Consider the following 20,936-nt stretch of genomic DNA (forward strand, 5'->3'; position numbering starts at 1 on the left):
ATGTATGGATTGTGATAAGAGCTGTACGAGCCCCCAATAAAATGATTAAAAACCAAACCAAAACAAAAAAATGTTTTGTTGTGAATTAGGTGAAAAGGTACAGAACAAATCAGTTTCCCATTCAACAATTCGTACACATTTTGCTTCATGTAATTTATTGCAACCCCACAGTGTAACATCACTCATGCCACTTCCTCCCTGTGTTTCTCAGTTCCATTTACCCTTTCCTTGCTCTTCCTGCCTTCTGGATTTTGTCCTGGGGCAAATGTTGCTCTTCTGATCTGAAATTGTTTGATTGTTCTAAGAAGTGTGTAACTGCCTAGATTTATTTTTCACCTTATAGATATGTCTATTTGGGGGGCTGAAAATGAAGCCATAGGAATGATGCAAGCCCCAGCCGGAAGGTGATTAGGGGCTATTCTCTTGGAGGTTCTGCCCACCTCTAACCAATCGGTCAGGCTGGCTGTACTTCTTCCAAGTTGGATTTGTTCATTCTTCCGACACTCCTTGATATAGGCAATCTTCTCTGCCAACACCATAATTCAAAGGCACCGATTTTTCTTTGCTCTTCTTACTCATTGCCCAGCATTCACATGCCTAGGAGGTGAATGACAATACCACGGCTTGGGTCAGGTGCACCTTAATCCTCAAATGACATGTTTGAGTCTGAATACTTTAAAGAGGTCACTTGCAGCAGATATTCCCTATGCAGGACATTATTTAATTTCCTGACTGCTGCTTCCATGGGTCTTTATTAAGGATCCAAGGAAAATGATATGCTAGACAACTTTAATCTTCTCTGCATTTATCATGGGGTCCTCCAGTTGTGGGGATATTTGCTTTCTTTGTATTGAGGTGCAATCCACACCGAAGGCTACACTCTTATTTTTATCAGCAAGCACTTCAAACTCTTTTCCCTTTCAGTAAGCAAGGCTGTGCCATTTGCATACCGCAGCTTGTTAGTAAGCCTTCATCCAGTCCTAAAGCTGCATTGCTTTTCATGGAGTAGAGCTTCTTGGGGCATTTGCTCCCTTTTCCAACTCTATAAGACTGGAGTATAACGCTGTCATACACCTTCCTTGATTTTAAGTTATCCCCTTGTTTTGTTTGAATGGCTATCTCTTGGTCTGTGTACAGTTCTGAGAACAATGGAGAGTTATGGAATTCCCATATCATTGCAACGTTACCCATAATTTGTTATGATCCACAAGACAAGTGGCTTTCCACGATTGATAAAGCCGAGGTAAACATTTCTCTGGTATTTGACACAGTAGGATCTAGAAATGTCACAGAGGTTGACCCATGGGCACAATAACTTAGACCTGGGGCCAGTCTGCCACTGTGTTCTTTGGGCTATTTTCCTCTGGGTCTGTTGCCTGAGCCCATGATGCTTCTTTTCATTCCACTGCTGCAGCTCCAGCATGCACGTAGAAGAACACATTCACATCCTGATGCATTTCTCTGGTCCCCCTGGGACAGGGAGGGATGAAATGCACGACATGGTGGAAGTGTTGTGTTAGCATTCTAACAGTTGGAATATTTCTACCAACAATATTCAACACAATAGAAGGGACATTGTTTTTGTTTCAGCTCCCACTTAAATTATGGACTCAGCTGTGACTCCTAAATAATTTAATTAATGTCTCTCAACAGGAGGTTCTATTAAAACAAACGAGAGGCACCTTGATACACACATACTATGTACCGAGTTTTCTGAGCTGGGAGTCCTGACATTCCCTGAAGACCTTACCTCTCATGGTGGAATTGATGATGCCTCTACTTTGATGATGGGGTTAACATGCTTCCCTCTTCATAATTTCATACTTGAAGAAAAAGAAAGGACTGCATTTATTAATCAGATGGTGAGCCATTGAGTGGCTGAGGAATTGGCTTTAAGATACAGGTAGGATTTTAGGAATATTTATTGATATAGGTTAGTTCAGTGCTTGGAACTGATATAGGTTATTGATATAGGTTAGTTCAGTGCCTGAAAGGACAAAATGACTGGGTCAAAAATACTATATATGAATCTGCTTATAATCTATTATAAGAAACTTTGATACTCTATCTCAAGCTCAAAGCTGTCATTGAGTCAATTCTGACTCATAGCAACCCTATAGAATATGGAAGAACAGCCCTTTGGGTTTCTGAGACTAATGTTATGAGAGTTGAAAGCGTCATCTTTCTCCTGTGGATAGGCTGGTGATTCTGAATTGCCGACCTTTTGGTTAGCAGCCCAACTCATAACTCACTACTCCACCAATGCTACTTTTGGTGCCATCTACTTGGGGAGAATTTACTTTGTTTGCTCTTCTTTTCTCTGCCTTAAATAGTAACTATTGTTCTATATTGAATAGTTTTAGGCAACGTACAATTATGTTAATGCATGCTATGTCTATGATCTCTTCTAAGTCTAGCCGAAAGCCTATAATATAGGTATTATTAATACCGAGCTATCATAAAGAGAAAAAAGACTTAAAGATTAAATAACTTGTTCTAGACCATACCACTACTAAGTAAAAAACAAGCAAACAAACGAATAACCAGACTCACTGCCAATGTGTCAATGTCGACTCATAAGAACCCTATAGCACTGGGTAGAATTGCTCCATTGAGTTTCTGAGACTGTAATTGTTTATGGGAGTAGAAAGCCCTGTCTTTTCTCTCTCAAAGCAGCTGGTGGATTTGAACTGCGAACCCTGCAGATTGCAGCCCAATGTATAACCACTATGCCATCAGGCTCCTACGAATAAGTAGTGGACTAATTTTCAATCCATTAAGTTTGACTCCATAAGATGAGCTGTAATTACTTCAGTGATATGGTGACATAGTTCCAGCATGTCTAAGACAGAAATCATTGTTATTCTCCTTCAGAATTCACCAGGAGCCCTGATGATGAGTCAGCTAAGCAGTGAGCTACTAACAGAAAGATTTGCAGCTGCTCTGCAAGAAAGATGTGGCAGCCTGCTTCTGTAGAGTTTTACAGCCTTGGGGACCCTAGGGAGCAGTTAAGCTGTGTCCTATAGGCTTGCTATGTGTCAGAATCAATTCAGTGGCAGTCAGTTTGGCTTTTGGTTTGATCAGAATTCACAACAGTAATCTCATAAAGGACGGTATGCAGTGGCAATGTCAGCGTGTGTGTAAGACAAAAGAAGAATTTCTAAATGTCTTGTCAATCATAGCTTGGAAGATATAAGCTGCCTACAATGAGGTACAGCAAGGAATAAGCAAATTGACCTTCTGTATCTATCTATTCTTATCCTTAATTAACAAATATTTGTCTTCTGTGCGTGGCAACTGAGCAGTCACTGGGGTTTAAACAAGTCATCATCCACATGAAAAGAAAACAGTAATTTCTTTTTGGGAAGCGCATGGGATTTCATGATTTGATTGGGTTCTTCAGGTCTTGACCTAGTTAGTTGATATCCACTGAATCCACAGCGGGTCTCTGCTGAAGTGAAAGGCCAAACTCCCTTTCTTTGATTAGCAAGGAGGTACTTCAGGTAGGGTCAATATGAACTCTGTGCACGTGACAGGACTGCGGACAGTTGCTGAACTCTTCAAAGCCTTCTTTCCATCTGATTTCTCTCCTTGATTGACCTTTGAAAAGTTAGCCATTTCCACATTCATATACATACCTAGTTAAAAATTCTCAACCGGTCTTTTTTACAGTTCTTTTGTAGTGGCAGCTTCTGTCCCCCATAGAACAGGAAGAAGTCATCTCTTGATACTTAATAATACTGATTAATTTCAAGTAATATTTAATATTCATCAGTAATGAATTTTTATAAGGGCTGATCTTGAGCCATCTAGGACAAACCTGAGTTGACCTGCTGTGCTTTTAATTGGAGGATGATATTTGACATTTGAGGACTTCTAAGGTCAAACAAAAGGGATTACCAACTGGGTTGACACATGGATGTACTGTCAACAGTTGACATAGCATACTAAGATCATTTCTACTCTTAAGGGTGAAAAATCAGAGACATCGGCAATCTAACTACCAAAAGGCAGTCTCCACATTACACTTGTGTGCTAACTTATCCGTGTTTCCTGGGCAGCTATGTACTTCTTTCCCTTCCGGTTTATCAGTAGCTCTGGAGGCACTGATCCAGGTAGCATGTCAAAAGCATCAGGAAGTGACGATGATAACATTATCAAGATGGGATGTTCTGTGAGCTTTCTTTGTTCAGGGCTCTCAGCGAAAGAAGCAGAACTACAGGCATCCTCTGAGATTCTGAAGTTTAACCTTCAGTCGATGCTGATGTCACTCTTAGTCCCTGCCCCCCACCCCCACCCCAGCCTGGTATATCAAAGACTAAGGAGCTCAGGCTGGAGAATGAAGTTTGCCATCCGATACATGTATTCCCTTATAACTGGATTCTTTACGTGTAAAACCGAGATTTCACAAAAGCACCCGTGACAAACCGAGACACACACACACAAAATGTGAAAAATGTTAAATGCCCTTTTATGTAATAAATAAGAAAAGAAAACCCGAAAGGCACATTTGACATCACAAAAGCTCAGGAAGAAATTACAGCGCTCCCATTTGCTAGCTGGGTACTTTAGCCGAATCATTTATCTCTGTGTTAAATAATTCTATTTGCCTACCTAATATCTAGTCTCACTTCTTCATTCTTCTATTACTTATTTCTTCAATATGTGTATAGCACTTATCATGTATCAGATTCAATTTTAAGCACCTTGCAAATATTAATTATTTATTAAACTCAATTTTATTCAGCTCTGCACTTGCGGTTGGAATATTCACTTCATTTACAGCCATAGGTGGTTATAGGAGGTCGTTCTGGACAGGGAAATCAAGTTTGGGTCGAGACTTGGAGTAAACCATTTGCTCTCATGGCTGGCAAAGCTTTTTTCTGTCCACTTCTTCTCTTGTTTCTTGTGTTTCTACCTGGAATACATTTACAATGCTTCCACCTTTAAAACAGGGATAAAATCCACATGCTGCTCTAGTGGGACACTCATGACTTCTTTTCACTTGAGAAACAGAGCTTTACTGGTCCAATCCATGGGTCCATTTTTCTGTAGCTTGTACCTGAATACATCTAATTGCTAACCTCCTTTTGAGCATCAGCTTAGTCACCTGTAAAATGGCAACTATTCTCTAAGTGAGACAATCATTCAGGTTAAACTTTCATTCTCTTTGCCACGTGGACTTACACTTTGCTCGATTTCAATGTGTATGTAGGTAAGGATAACAAAAGGACAGTTGATGACCTCAATGGCCATTAGTCTTTCATACTCTTTTGTTTTAGCTTTTGGATGATAATATTTTCTCCTTAGTGGTGTTTGTAAGCCACTGCTAGGAGATACAACTACTCAACTACTCTTACCATAAATCATGCCAAGTTTGCCTTTTACATTTCTTCTGATATTCAGTGAGGGGGAAGTGGTGTTGGCTAGGCGTAAGAAGGGGGTACTGCAACTGTACATGCTTTTCATGAAAGGAAGAGCTGCTTTTGTCTCCCAGCTCTTCAACACAGGAACCGTGTGACCACACTGGCCATTTACGTAGCCTCTGAGCCTCAGTTTCTTTCCCATAAACAACTTGGATAAAGCTCACCTCTCAGGCCCCTTCTGAATGTTAAACAATATTAATGTCCTTGAATATCCAGTGATCCAAGCATTCTCTTTCTTTGAGTAATTCTCAGTTTTACCTCTATCGATAGTTAATGTTTTGTCAGGAGTTCTTGGGTGGCGTAAACCACTCATGAAAAACTGGAGCATTGCATCTATCCTGAGGCGCCTCTGAAGATAACATGGGGGTCTGCCGTTGAAAACAATCAGCCACTGCAAAGCCCACGTAGTACAATTCCTGTGAAACACGAGGTCATCATGGATAGGAATTCACTCGAGGGCAAGGTTTTTTTGGCTCCTGTCAGTGTTTTCACCACAATCAATTCCAAGCATTTGTGGAGAGCAGACCCTCGCCGGTGGCCAGGGAGCAGAAGGATGTCTTTGCATTGGACGTTTTCCATAAGCATGGAGCTCTATTTTGATAAAGCTGAAATAAGACTTTAATTTCTTTCCCAAATGAATTCACTCTCAGAGATAGTTGCACTGTGGGAAGATGAATTTCATTTGCAAAACAGAAGATAAAACGCTTTGAACATGGAAATTTCCTTTAGATGCTGAAGCTTAATAAACACAGAATCCTGGTGAGATTGAGGTTTGGAAACAAAATGAAACTGCCTGGGGGAGAGGGGTGGGGAGAAAGAGAGAGACAGAGAGAGAGAGACAGAGAGAGATCTCCATTTGAGGTTGTCCCTCATTGGCTTAAATAAAATGGAGAGTTGCTTTGTCTAAAATAATCATTGTATTGGAACCCTTGCAAGCAAGTAATCCAAAGAGATACTGGCAAATAACAAATTTTAAAGCTATTTTCTTAATCAGAAGGTGGATGGGGCATGGAGTGAGAGCATAAAAAGTGGGGAGAATCGCATCAAATGGTAAAATTGTCACTAGCTAAAAATGATTATGAACTTCTAGTCACTGAAATTCGGAAAGGCAGCAGATCTCATCTGGGTTATCTTAAGTCAGTGGTCTCGTGAGGTTTCCCAAATACCCAGAGACAGAAAAAAAAATTAGCTAGAAAAGCTCCCTTAAGAAAGTGGATTTTTCTGGCATTCTGTGATGCTCACCTTCCTGACACAACCACTGAAGACAAAATGGATGCACAAGCAAATGCGGTGAAGAAAGCTGATGGTGCCCAGCTATCAAAAGATATAGAATCTGGGGTCTTAAAGGCTTGAAGATAAACAAGCGGCCATCTAGCTCAGAAGCAACAAAGCCCACATTGGAGGAAGCACCCCAGCCCGTGTGATCGTGAGGTGTCAATGGGATCAGGTATCAGGCATTTAAGACCCAGAACAAAACCATACCCAAGATGAACTGGAGGGTGCGGGGGTGAGCATGGAGTGGAGACCCAATGCCCATCTGTGGACAATTGGACATCCCCTCACAGAGGGGTCACAGGGAAGAGATGAGCCAGTCAGGGTGCAGTATGGCACTGATGAAACATACAACTTTTCTCTGTTCTTTGGTGCTTCCTTCACCCCACTATCATGACCTCAATTCTACCTTACAAATCGGATTAAACCAGAGCATGCACACTGCTACAGATAAAAGCCTGCAATACAGGGAATCCAAGATAGATAAAATCCTCATGGCCAACAAGGAGAGTAGAGATAACAGCAGGATTAGGGGAGGGTAGAGGGATAAAGGGGGAATTGATGACAAGGATCAAACTAGAACCCTCTCCCAGGGGGACGAATAACAAAAAAGTGGGTGAGGAGCGATGGAGGATGATGTAAGATATGGAAATAATCATCTATAACTTATCAAGGGTTTGTGAGGGAGGGTGAGTAGGGGACAAAGGGGGTAGAGCTGATATCGGGGCTGAAGTGGGAAGAGAATGCTTTGAAAATGATGATGGCGGCATATGTGCAAATGTGCTTAACACACTGGAGGAATAAGAGATGTAAGAGCCCCCAATAAAAGTATTTAAAAAACCAAAAACAATTGATGTCTAGAATGTCCTAAGAGTTGTAAGAGCCCCAATAGAATGATTAAAAAATAAATTAATTAAAAAGAAAGAAAGTGGATTTTTTTTTTGTCGCAGAGGAATTGAAGAGGGTAAGTATATCTATCATATAAATTTAGGTTACTGCTTTTGCTCTTCTTAGCAGATGGACACTGGGCTTTGATCACATGGAGTCTGCTTCTCCAGGACTGAGGCTAATGGTTATTTTGTTCTCTCTTTGGCAAGAGATGATTGGACTAGAGTTAGTTAGGAACCTAATCTAAGTGGGATCAATCACATTGTTGTTCAATAATTTACCTTAAAAAGGGGTGTGTGTGTCCTAAAAGGTAGCACCTAAGACTGGGTGATGACTGATTCCTCCGTGGAAGCTCCACTGACCTTGAAAACTGAAGTTCTTGTGTTTTCACCCTTCCTGCAGTTAGAAATCTGTGAGGCACAATCTTATGTATATATTGTTATGATTCAATGATTTAAATGTATTAAAAAGAGTTGTACAATTATCACCACTATCAATTTTAGAATATTTTCTTCACTCTTGTACTCATTATTAGTTCCCCAGTCCCCTGCCCAATCTCCCTTCCTGTAAAGAAACTGTGAATCTAGTTACTATCTCTATAGATTCACCTATCCTAGATTTCATATACAGATAATCATATAAAGAAAAACCCTGAAAACTACAACAAAAGAAAACTCAGAAAAAGCTCAATGCAAAAGACAGAAAAAAAACTAGAATAAATTAAGAATGGATCCAAAAGGAAAACAAGAATTGATAGACAAGTGGTAGCTATCATCTATGTCTTGTGCTCAGAATTTAAGCTTTAACGTAATTCTCTCTTCTAATCTTGGATTTTATTATCCATAATCCTTGGCTCACACAGTCTGGTGTGCTTCTTCCATGTAGACTAAATTGACACCTCACTTAGATAGATGCTTGTTTTAAGACAAGCCTTTAAGATCCCAGTCACTATTCTTTCTGATAGCTAGGACCATCTGATTTTTTCAGATGCACTTTGCTATAGCATTCAGTGACTACTTCATGAGGTTCAGTATTGAGCAGGACCACCTCATAAGAACTAATTCTTCTTAGGTTAGGGCTTATGGTCAAATGTGAGCTCAAAATCCATTTATATATCAAAATATATTTATGTAACCCTATATAAGGTTTATATATATCCTTACTCCACTTTAGTGGCAGCATGATCAGCTTTCTGAGAGATAATATAAGTAATGTCCATGAGGCCTTTGGTGATTCTACTTATATTGGCATCAAATGATATAGAATTTGGAATACTGTTGAAATAAGGGAACATTCATGTGCCGGAAAGCTTTTTAGAGTAAAATTCATGGAGTATTCACTCATATATTTTTTAAAAACTCAAGTGATTTAATCCTGTTTAAGAAAACAATGAGGGTTAGCCACAGGGCACAAAATTCATTAATACTCATTCTCGATGGCAGAACTCTCTCTGCAGAACTAAGCCCTTTAACTAAAAGCTAAGAAAATTTGGAAGTGGCAGATATAGAGTAGTCTTAACTTGCCTATTACTGAGCAACCTCAAAAGAAAGATGGTTGAGCTGAAGTCTAATGGCATCCACATCCACGATCCTGGGTGAGCAGGATTTCTCTTCCCTCTCCAGGGTGTTACGGCTAAGTCCAAAGGAGTAGATCAGGTCCTTTAATCTGCAACAGATGTGTTTAAGATAAAGTCCAGTTCACTCAGTGGGATTTCCAAATCGGATCCTTCTGACGTGGCCTGTGTAGTATGTATACACCTAGAGAAGTCAAAATCTAGAATCCAGGTAGCCAATAGCTTGGCATCTGGGTCACCAAGCGCTGAAAAGAAACTTGGTTAAAATGCATGATTAGCCAGCTAATCAGGTTCTCCCCCTTGGGGTTCATATAAGTAATATCCAGGATTTTCCCCAAGGGTGAGCTATCCTCCCTGATGCCTATCCACCAATGGAAGTGCCATCCTCCCTGATGCCTATCTACCAATGGAAGTGCCATCCTCCCCGATGCCTACCCACCAATGGAAGTGAAATCATCTTTTTAGAGACAGACTCTTCCCCCCAGCCTAATGGTCCTGAATCTCCACCAAAGTACACTGAGCAAACACCACTGCAGGGGTGCCCACATGACTGTAGTGTATTGTCACATGGCATGGACTATTTGGATTTCTCTCACTCTCCCTCAAATTAAAAACTGTCCCTAGCTGAGGTGAAGGATGAGCACACTCTTATAACCTCTACAGTTCAGCTTTCATGCCCTGAAGATCTGTTTATCCATCCAGGCTCAGGGACAATTCCATCAAGGTTGCTGTGGGACTGTTTTCTAGAGTATCCTTAAACAAATACACAAAGCTAGATGGACTGAACCCCATCTATCATCACTGAAGTTGATCTTTCAAATATTACTGCTACCTGATCTCTCTCTTTGACTACCTATTTTAAATTCTTGTCACCTTCACTTACCAGTTTGTTAGGGGTAGGTGACTTCTCTAGTGTATTTGAACACCAGTGGGAAGAAATGGAACTCATTTTTATAGGGTGACTCATGAGTTAAATTTTACTTTTACTATCCTTTATGTTTCTTTACCCGCTTATTTGTATGTTTGTTTCGCATATGCAAAAACTAAACTTAGCACAAAAAACATCTATGATATTACAGGTTCCATTCCTACTTAGGAAAGTGCATAGAGTTGCTTAGGATGAGATAGGTAATACATAAGTTTCAGTATCATTCATAATCTTGGCTTTCCGTTTCATAATAGTATCTCCAAAGGAAGTAAGAAGCACTCTCTTTTTCCTTCTCTTTAGAAAATGGACCTTCTTCTAGAACAACACTAAAGAGTTTTTGATTTTCAGTTTGCAGAGTATTGGAAAACTGGTCAGTCGAGGTGAGATGGCAAAATATGAGTCATTTGAAACATTAACATAGATTCTGCATGGATATAAGCACACATTTTCTCCAGAGTGTAAAGGATTTACCATCTGGTTCAATCTGCTGAGCTAAATTTGAAGAAGACCTACCCCACTCTCGCACCTCCCCCTTTCTCTCCAACAGTTTTGCTATAGGAAATCAAACCTGAGTTTTGTTTTGATTTAGCTCTAATTGGAGCCATGCTTTTACTGAATCTAATTTCAGTTGGAACTAATTACAGGCAAAAAGGTCATAGCTGTACTGAAAGTATTACTCTGCTCAAAATATATTGGCACCGTGTAATATTAACTCTACATTTGTAGAGATAAAAATGAAGATAGAAGAATAAATTACTAAAACATCTTGGATCTTCCTTTTGTTTAAATCAGTAGAGAAAACTCTACATACTCAGTTATTGACAAGAAAACCTTTCTTGGGTATAAGTAAACACAAATATAAACTTTTCAGTTGCTTTGTCTCCATTTCCTGATAACAATCTGGGAATTGCCAAGAAAGAAACATAGTTTGTGCCTATTGAGTTTGAAATGATGATACAATTGTGTTTCAGTTGGTGTACCATACTTACCTATATAAAATGCTTTTTTACTGTAATCTGGCAGTGTATAAGGGAAAAATAAAAAGGCAAACACTATACATTTTTTAAGGTGCAAAAAAAGACATTTAAGTGCATGTGTGAGAAGAATATCTTTCCAAACAGAGAATAAGTCTGACTTCTGAACTATCATGTGACACCTTATCTAATGCCATTTAACCTCAACCCAAAGCAGCTTCATTTTCCTCAGAGAATCAGTTTGAGCTTTTATTAATGTGCATCTATTGGAACCTTCTCAATCTCTACTTGTTAGCCAATGGCTGTTTCATGTTTCTAGTGTCTTATACAAGTCAGTGTCAATTACTAATTAACGTCATACTGATGTCCAGCCAAGGGTGTTATAGAATACAAAACAGTAGGAGACTGTGGTCTCTGCTGAAATGTTTCCTCTATGATCCACTTGGGAAGGGTCACATATTTCCTCTTCTGTGAAACTTTGAAGGACGGATGTCTAATCATGTGCCTCAATTCCTCCAGCGTGGCTGAGAAATGACTCCTTTGGTTCCCCAGGAGATTGAACAAGATTTGCTAACCTTCCCTTTTTTGTATGAGCTTCTGTGCAAGTTCCTATCTGGGTCTCTTTTGGTGGGGGGTGGTAGGGTGTTGAGTACTATTTGGTTGTTCACATGCACTACAGTTTGATATTCTTGACTTTCAAGTACTAGATGCAAATAAATTAAAATATTATTGATTTCCAGTAATCTACCTGGGTTGAGAACTATTTGTCCTGGCATGTCAATATTGTAATATATGATTTTAAGGAGATCTATTAATACTAGAGGTTGCATGCAGCCTCTTGAATGGTCTCTGTTCCATCTAATGACTTTGATCAAAACAGAAAAGCAATAGAGCATTGAATGAAATCTCCCAGCTTTGAAAATAAGGATGCAATTGAGCTGCAGGGGGTATTCAGACAATAAAGACAAAAAAGTGTGATGATGAAGGTCCACCAGAGTAAAATTTTGTCATGCCTAATACCAAGAGAATTTGTCTGCAGTCATTCACTGATGACAGAGCCCTACTTCAATACAGTTGGTTTAGAATAAACCCATGTATATGAACTGGAACCCTAATACTCTGTTTCCCTGAAAATAAGACAGTGTCTATATTAATTTTTGCTCCCAAAGATGCGCTAGGTCTTATTTTCAGGGGATGTCTTATTTTCCCATGAAGAAGAATACAGTACACATTTATTGTTTCTTGTTTTATTAAAAGAGACCTCGCACTTCCTGTCTGCTCCAGCGCTGTGGCCAACAGCGAGCTGCACAGCGGAGCCCGCGGCTATGGTCCAGAGTCCAGGGTTAAGGTAGCTTTGGGGGCCTTATTTTTGGGGAGGCATTATTTTCGGGGGGGATGCTTTACTTTCAGGGAAACAGTGTAGGTAGGTTTATTTTATTTACCCTTGTGTATTCTGCTACCTTCATTTGTGGTGTTTCTTTGTGTGTTTAGGCTTTGACAAGCTCAGCTCTCTTTGGGGACATGATGTTCCCTTGGCCTGTACAGAACATGTCTAACGCCACACAATGAGATATGAACTCCAAGGAGCCATCACAAATTGGAAAACCAAACTACTGCCGTTGAGCCAATTCTGAACCATAATGACCCTATACGGAGAGTAGAACTGAGGCTGTCAATCGTTATGGGAACAGAAAGCCTCATCTTTCTCCAGCAGAGCAGCTGGTAGGTTCGAATTGCTGACCTTGGGGTTATCAGTGCAACTCAGAATCCACTGTGTCCCCAGAGCTCCAGGGGAGATCACACCGCCCTATAATTCAGTACTTTGAAGATTACTTTGCTAGTTTCCTCCCCAGGTCTTCTGGTCCATATAAGACTGTGAATTGTAGTTTTATGCATCTTTTCAAAGGAAGAATTGCTTTCTCCTGGCAACAATAAAGTCATTAGTCAGGATAACTAAACATAGTTCTGGTAATTTCACCAGAGGGGGAAAACTTATTAAAGAGTCATATCACACCAGGGTCCTATAACCCCATCTTCCTCTTCCACTCAACACACTGACATTTTGTAATGCTAGCATGAGTAAAGAATAATCATAATACTTAGCATTTATATAGCTCTTAACAAACATTAGCTAATTAATCCTCATGCCCCCTCTGAAAGGCAAGCACCCTGTCTATTGTTATCCAGACTTTTCAAGCCTGGGGCTGGAGAAATGTTAAGAGATTCTCAGAAAGGTCAAGAGACTTGTCAAAGGTCATTAAACAAAATTGTAATGGAAGTTAAATTCCAGCTGAGACACGGAGATGGGCTCAGCCAGCCTGGACTGTGCAGAACACCCGTTCACGAGGTAGAGAGAGGAGAGTTCAGTAGGCAGAAACACGGGCCACACATTTATCAATCTCTGACTGGAGGAAAGAGGTGAGGAGAGCTCAATTTCCCAAGGTGAACTCAGCAGGGGAGTAGGCATTCTGCAGTGCAGCTGCTATCTCCTCTTCACTCTTCTGAAATCATGGAAGGAAACTTGCCAATAAGTTGAGAGGCTTGTACTGCTCTTCTCTGGGGTCTCATTCGACTAGCATCTCCACTGAACTATAATACAAGACGGGAAGCGATGTTCATACTAATAGTCTGTTGTTGCCCAGGGCTCCACTCGAGGTTCACCTTCATGAAGAGATCACTGGAGGTATGGCAAAGTGAGATTAAAAAAATCAGATCATGCCCAGCTATCGGAAAGAATAGCAACTGGGGTCTCAAAAACGTGTCTTAAAATAAGGAGCCATAGAAGTGAGGCCTCAATTAAGTCCACATGGAAGAAGCACCCTGTGTGATCCAAGGATTCTTAATACTAATAAAATCCAAATCCAGAGGGGAGAACTGTATCAGAGTTTAAATTATGTCCACCCAGTTTGCCGAAGGCTGTGGTTAAACATTGAGGTACGACCACATGGTCAGCAGTTTCAAAACCACCCACAGCACAAATTGCAATGACATTAGACCAATTAGCTAGTATACAAAGCCCATAATCTATTTTGTAGTTTCAAATATCTAGCCCTCTTTTGTAGGCACTTTGCCTGTGTGTTACATATTGAAGGTTCTATATCTGAGATGGGGTAGGTCCTTGCCTCTAAGGAGCATGCTGGCTGTACTTCTTCTGAGACAGATTTGTTTGTTCTTTTGGCCGTCCATGGTATTTTCCATCTTCTTTGCCAGCACCAGAATTCAAATGCGTCCATTCTTCTTCTTCAGTCTTCTTTAGTCAATGTCCAACTTTCACATGCACCTGAGGCTAATGAGAACCCCGAGACTTGGGTCCGGCTCACCTTTGACCTCAAGGTGACATCCTTGCTCTTCAACACATTGAAGAGCTCTTGTGCAGCAGATTGACCCAATGCAACGTGTCCTCTGATTTCTTGACTGCTGTTTCCCTGGGCCTTGATTGTGGATCCAAGCAAGACAAAATCTTCGACAACTTCAATCTTTTCTCCATTTATCGCGATGTTACCTATTGGCCCATTGTGTGAGGATTTTGGCTCTCTCTGCAATGGTTGTAATCCATACCGAAGGCTGTAACATTTGATTTTTATCTGCAACTGCTTTAAGGTCTCTTCACGTTCAGCCAGCCAGTTTGAGTCATTTGCATGTTGCAGGGTGTTATAAGCCTTCCTCCTATTCTGATGATACATTCTTCACACAATCCAGCTTTTCTGATTATTTACACAACACACAGATTTACTTCAACCTATTAATCACTCCTGCCTAGGAGATAGATTGAGAAGGACAACGTTGAGTGAACTTCTCATGAAAATCTGTAAGTGTTTTTTTTTTGGACAAAGATTTTCAAGACTTCCTCTAAATCCGAATGGTATTTGGATAACAAACTTCTGAGGCGTGGTTAGTGATTAGATGCTAGGCAATCTGTGGCTGCCACCAGAGTGCTTATCAGTAGTGAGGACGATGAGACTTGGACGTGCCAACAGGAAGATGCTATCACTAGAAAAGGGCAACATGTTTGTTCGAGGATCAGAGAACACAAGGAAAACCCTCAGTGAGATGCATCAACCCAATCGCCACTACAACGGACTCAAACATACCAATGTCATGAAGATGGCACAATACCACGCATTATTTTTCTCCTGTCATACATAGTTAGAGCTTCTTCAGTGGCAACTAACAACAACCACACACTATGACCCAAACTATCCACATACACACACACACACCCTACTTGGTGGTCTGATTGTGAATCTAAACTTTGAGAGCAATTTCTAATGGTTGTGGCAGACTTTTAAGTTACTTTTCCATATTCAAGTCTGAGCTACTACTTAGAATGAATTTAAATAAGATAATTTTGATTTTGTATGAAATTTTCATAAATCAGAACAGTTACTTTTCAGCATCAGCACAAAGTCTCAACTGTTTTGTAATAAATCACTTACAATTGAATGATAAAGGTGGCATTTCATACTCAAATAATAAGAGATTGCTGCATCTACTTACATGTTTTTGTCTCAACCAATATCCAATATCCAATATCCAACTTTCTGGCACATTAGTGCTTATGTCTGATAGGACAGAAATGTATTCATTAGTATGCTTGGGCTGAAGGCAAAAGGGTACTCACTTTCAATTTTGAAAAGGTTTTCTCTCTCTCAAAGGTGACTTATACATTCATTATATTCTGTTGCTTTGCCTATGTAAATTAGTAATCAAATATTCTAAATGGGTGATGGAAAATAATTTTGTTATCTACTGCTTGCATCCTAAATCATAGTCATCGGGTTTAAAAACATCTGATTGGGGAGTTTTATTAAAACATCTTCCAAGGGTTATTTTAGTACTTTCCAGTTATTAACTTTTCTACAAGCATCTGAAAAAATCTATATACATGCATGTAAAATTTATTTAGAAGGCAAATCAAATTGGATACAAAAATCTTTTACTGTGCTTAATTTAGTCAACTTCTTTCTCATGATATGAGCTATTAGAATAAATAAAATTTAATTAACTTATCGACTTTTTGGCCACGTGACTGCTGTACTAATCCATTTTCATAGGCTAGCATCTAAGGGTATTTTTGCATGTATTTGAAAGAATTAACTAATAAATTAATTTCTAGTTCTCTATTTTTAGGACACTTACAAATGGTATTTATTATTCATTGATGTTTAGTTCGCACATTTAGAAAAGTAAGTATCAAGGCAAATTCTTCTTGAATCCAAATAATGTGAGTGACAGCAAGTAATTTAATTAATGCTAATTAGATCATTTGCTCTTTTTAGTGTTGAGAAGTCCTGGTGGCCTAATGGGTTATGAGTTGGGCTGCTAATCTCAAGGTCAGCAGTTCAAATCTGCTAACAACCCTGCAAGAAGGAGGTGAGGCTTTCTACTTCTATAAAGATTTACAGTCTTGGAAACTACCAGGGGCAGGTGTACTCTATCCTCTAGGGGCTCTTTGAGTGAGAATAAACTAGATGGCGGTGAGACACTGAGTGCAGAGTTCAATGCATTTTAATGGAAGCCTACAGTCATGATAAGCAGCAACACAATGAAAACAATCAATAACTCCATCATTTCCAAAATGTCACCGACACATTGTATCTTTCATTCAGTAAAATGCACTTGAGATTTATCCATACTGCTGAGTGGACCAGTAGTGGGATGCTTTCTTGTTGAGTAACATTCTGCAGTATGGATGTATCAGTTTATTTTCTCTCAATTGTTTCCAGGTTAAGTGATTATGAATAAAGACACAATATATGTTCATGCACAAGTTTCTAGGCAAGAATAACTACATGGATCAGTTGTTATGTGATTTCAATAAAGGTATTTATAGTACAAGGTGCTCTGGGGATGCTGTGGGTTAAGCATTGGTCTGCTAAACCACAAGATCAGCAGTTCAAACCTACAAGCTGCTACTCAGGAGAATGATGAGGCTGCCAGCTCCCGCACAGATATACAGTCTTGGAAACCCTATAAAGTGTCGCTATGAATTGGAACAGATTTAATGATAGTGGGTTTGGGGCACTCAGTATAAGAAGGCCTAGCGGTATAGTGGCTAAGCCCTTGATTGATAACCAAAGGGTATGATTTTAGCCCACCTGCCACTCACTCCATGGGAGAAAGAAGATGAGCTCTATCACCCAACACCCACAATTAGGGCCTTGTTTTTAAAATGAGAGAGCAACAAATGCTGAAGAGGGTGCAGAGAAATGGAACTCTAATACACTGCTGATGGGCTTGTAAATATGTATAGCCATTGTGGAAAGTAATATGATGCTACCTCAAACAATGTAATATCACTTATTTCTCTTACTCCCGTTGCTTGGTTTCCATTACTCTTGCTTTCCTAACCCTTTTGAATTTTGTCCTTTGATCTGAAACTGTTGGTCATTTTAAGGTGTGCCTACCTCCCTCATGTTATTGTCTCACTGACAGAACATCCATTGTTTGGCTGAGAATTGAGCCATGGGGATGAGTTTATTATCAGATCTGAGAGGTAATCAATGAATATGGACTTTCTAGCCATAATTCCTTTTGTGATGTATTATAATTTTGGGCTCTGTGCCCGTGGCTGTCATCTCAGCTTGGAGGGTGTTCTCTGCTCTGCTACTGGACAGGATGAAGGTGGGATTAAGTCTGAAGCTCAGTAGAGAGTGGGAATCAAGTCACACCCTTTGCTTCCTTGGGCGTACGGTCTGTTGAGAGACAACAACCACACTTCCATCAAGAGCCATCTCCCAGGGCGATCAGAAGAAGATCTCCAAAGGGAGGAGTCCAAGATCAGAGACATAGACACTGTGACACAGAGACTGTGGGATAGACCACAAGAGCGGTCAAGACCAGAAGCTGAGGAAAGGACACGTGAGGCAGCACAGAAGAGCGGCCCAGAGACTATGAGACTGGGGTAGAGCTGGTGGCTGGCTTCCTGGTCCACAGGGGCAGAGGCACCATGACCACCTCAGCAGAGGCTGAGGACACAGACTTCGCTGCGCCCAAGGAGAAGTATGGCTGTGGACCATTCACCGCATCCTTACTATGTACTGGACCTGCCTTGTGATAACCTATGAACTCCCCTAGTAACCTCCCATCATTGTGAGCTTTGTCTTTGAGTTCTGTGTGGCCATTATAAAAAATTCTCGAAGTCAGAATAGAAGTAGAGTACTGTGTGGGGAAGGGTGGGCATCAGAATAGATAAAGAAGGATGGAGGGTGGAGGCATGTTTGACCCCTTCCTCATGGCAATAAGGAAGCCAGAGGAGGTCAGATATAGCCATGCTTATGCCATTTATTGCATGGTCCCAGGGTTCCACCAGTTTCTATCTGACTATTAAACTTGGTCTTTTTTTCTATAATTTTGAGTTTTGTTCCACGTTTTTCTTCTAGTCTATCCCAGACCTTGAAGGTAGTTCCTTTTAGAGCATTTAGTAGTGGTAGCCAGGCACCATCTACTTCTGGTCTGTGGGTTGTGGAGACTAATGTTCTTCATTGGACTAATTGTTTCCATGTGCCTCAGATTGTCTTCCTTTTTCTTCCCTCCAGGCAGGGAGATACCAATAAGTGCACCTTAGTTGTGTGCTGATGAGCATTTATGACCCCAGCTGCTTCTCACCGATCTAGGATGGAGAACATTGTCTTTAGGGACTATGCTATGCTGATGAACATTACTGTTGCTAAGACCATGGCTCTGAGACTTCAGGTCCAGCAATTCATTCTCATGGGTGGTTTGTTATATTTAAGGGGTTCCCCCCATAAACTTGCCCCCTATATACTCCACCATATTCACGAATTTGTTTACAGCAAAAGTCAATACACACATATAAATATCCTCTGTCAAATGTATAAAAATATTCATGGGTATATTTCCACTATTCTTCCGAAGCTCATTCAGCTTCCAGGTCTATGCGTGGGTTTGCCTGTGTATCACTGTTCTTGGAGGATTGTGTATTCAACAATACACACTCTGTTGTTGTCAACTCTTATGCTTCTTTCAGTAGCTTCCTCTGCCTTTATCATTTTTTGTTGAGCTCTCTATTATTGTATATTGCCTTCCCCTTTATCCAAGTTACCATGTGTCTGTCTTCCAGCCAGTAGTTTACCCTCCCTTTCCTCTCACCTCTGGTAACCATCAAGAAATAGTTCTTATAGGGTGATAATTGTTTCTTTTTAAAACTTCAACAATAGTGGCTTCGTATAGTATTTGTCCTTTTGTGATGAATTAATCTCACTCATCATAATGTCCTCTTGATTCATCCATATTGTGAGGTGATTCAAAAAGTTATTTTTTAATCTTGTATAATATTCCTTTGTGTGTTTGTACCAACGTTTGTTTATCTACTACTATATGGTTGGATCTTAGTTTATTTTGCATTAACACCTTTAGAGATGTATACTGTTTATGCATTTTGAAATATTGAATACAGCTACCTGGCTAGGTGACTGGAAGAGATCCATATTTATGCTCATTCCAAAGAAAGGTGATCCAACAGCATATGTGGAAATTATTGAACAATATCAGTAATGTCACAGTCAAGTAACATTTTGATGATGACAATTTAAAAATTATTGCAGTGAATTGACAGGGAACTAACTCCCAGACATTCAAGATGGATTCAGAAGATATCTTGGAACAAGGGACATCACTGCTGATGTCAAATGGACAATGACTAAAATTAAAGAATAGCAGAAAGATGTACTTGTGCTTTACTTACTGCATGGATCATAAGAAATTATAGATAACATTGTGAAGAATAGGAATTCCAGAACACTTAATTGTGCTCATGGAGAATCAGTAAATAGACAAGGAGGTAATTGTTCAAATGTTTTTTTAAAGGGGAAACTGCATAGTTTTAAATGGTGTGTATTGAGGTTGTATCCTTTTGCCATACTTATTGAATCAGTTTTTTAAGCAAAAATTCAGAGAAATTGGATATGAAAAGTAACATGGCATCAGGATTGAGGGAAGGCTCTTTAACGAACTTCAATATGCAGATACTACAACCTCGCTTGCTGAAAGGAAAGATTTCAAACACTTATCAATGAAGAGCAAAGACAACAGGTTTCAATATGGATTATACCTCAAAGGAAGAAAAGAAAAATCTTCACACTATGTCAATAAGGAATGGAAAAAAGATCGAGGCTATCAAAGATTTCATTTTACTAGGATCCACCATCAATGCCCATGAAAGCTGCAGTCAAGAAATTAAATTACATACTGCATCAGGCAAACCTGCTGCAAAAGACCTCTCTAAAATGTTAAAAGCCAAAGATGTCACCTTGCAGACTAAGGTGTACTTGAACCAAGGGCGCAGTATTTTTAATTACCTTATAAACATGCAAACACTGGACGATGAATAAGGAAGACCAAAGAAGAATCTATGCCATTGAATAAGGTATTGGCAAACAATATTGAATACACACTGGATGCCCAGAACACACAAATCTGTCTTAGAAGTACAGCCAGAAACTGGACATCCTCTTACAGAAGAGTTGTGGGGAGGAGACAAGCCAGTCAGGGTACAGTATAGCACTGATAAAACATACAACTTTCCTCTAGTCCTCAAATGCTTCATGCCCCCACCCCCAACTATTATGACCCCAATTCTACCTTACAAATCTGGCCAGACCAGAGCATGTACATGGGTACAGATAAGAGCTGGAAACACAGGGAATCCAGGACAGATAAACCCCTCAGGACCAATATTGAGAATAGCTATACCAGGAAGGAAAGGGGAAGGTGGAGGGAGAGAGGGGGAATAGATCACAATGATCTATCTATAACCCCCTCCCAGGGGGATGGACAACAGAAAAGTGGGTGAAGGGAAACATCGGTCAGTGTAAGACATGACAAAATAATAATAATTTATAAATTATCAAGGG

Source organism: Echinops telfairi, unplaced genomic scaffold, assembly GCF_000313985.2.
Source record: "Echinops telfairi isolate 266 unplaced genomic scaffold, ASM31398v2 ScPeMD7_2291;HRSCAF=2852, whole genome shotgun sequence".
Taxonomy (NCBI): Eukaryota; Metazoa; Chordata; class Mammalia; order Afrosoricida; family Tenrecidae; genus Echinops; species Echinops telfairi.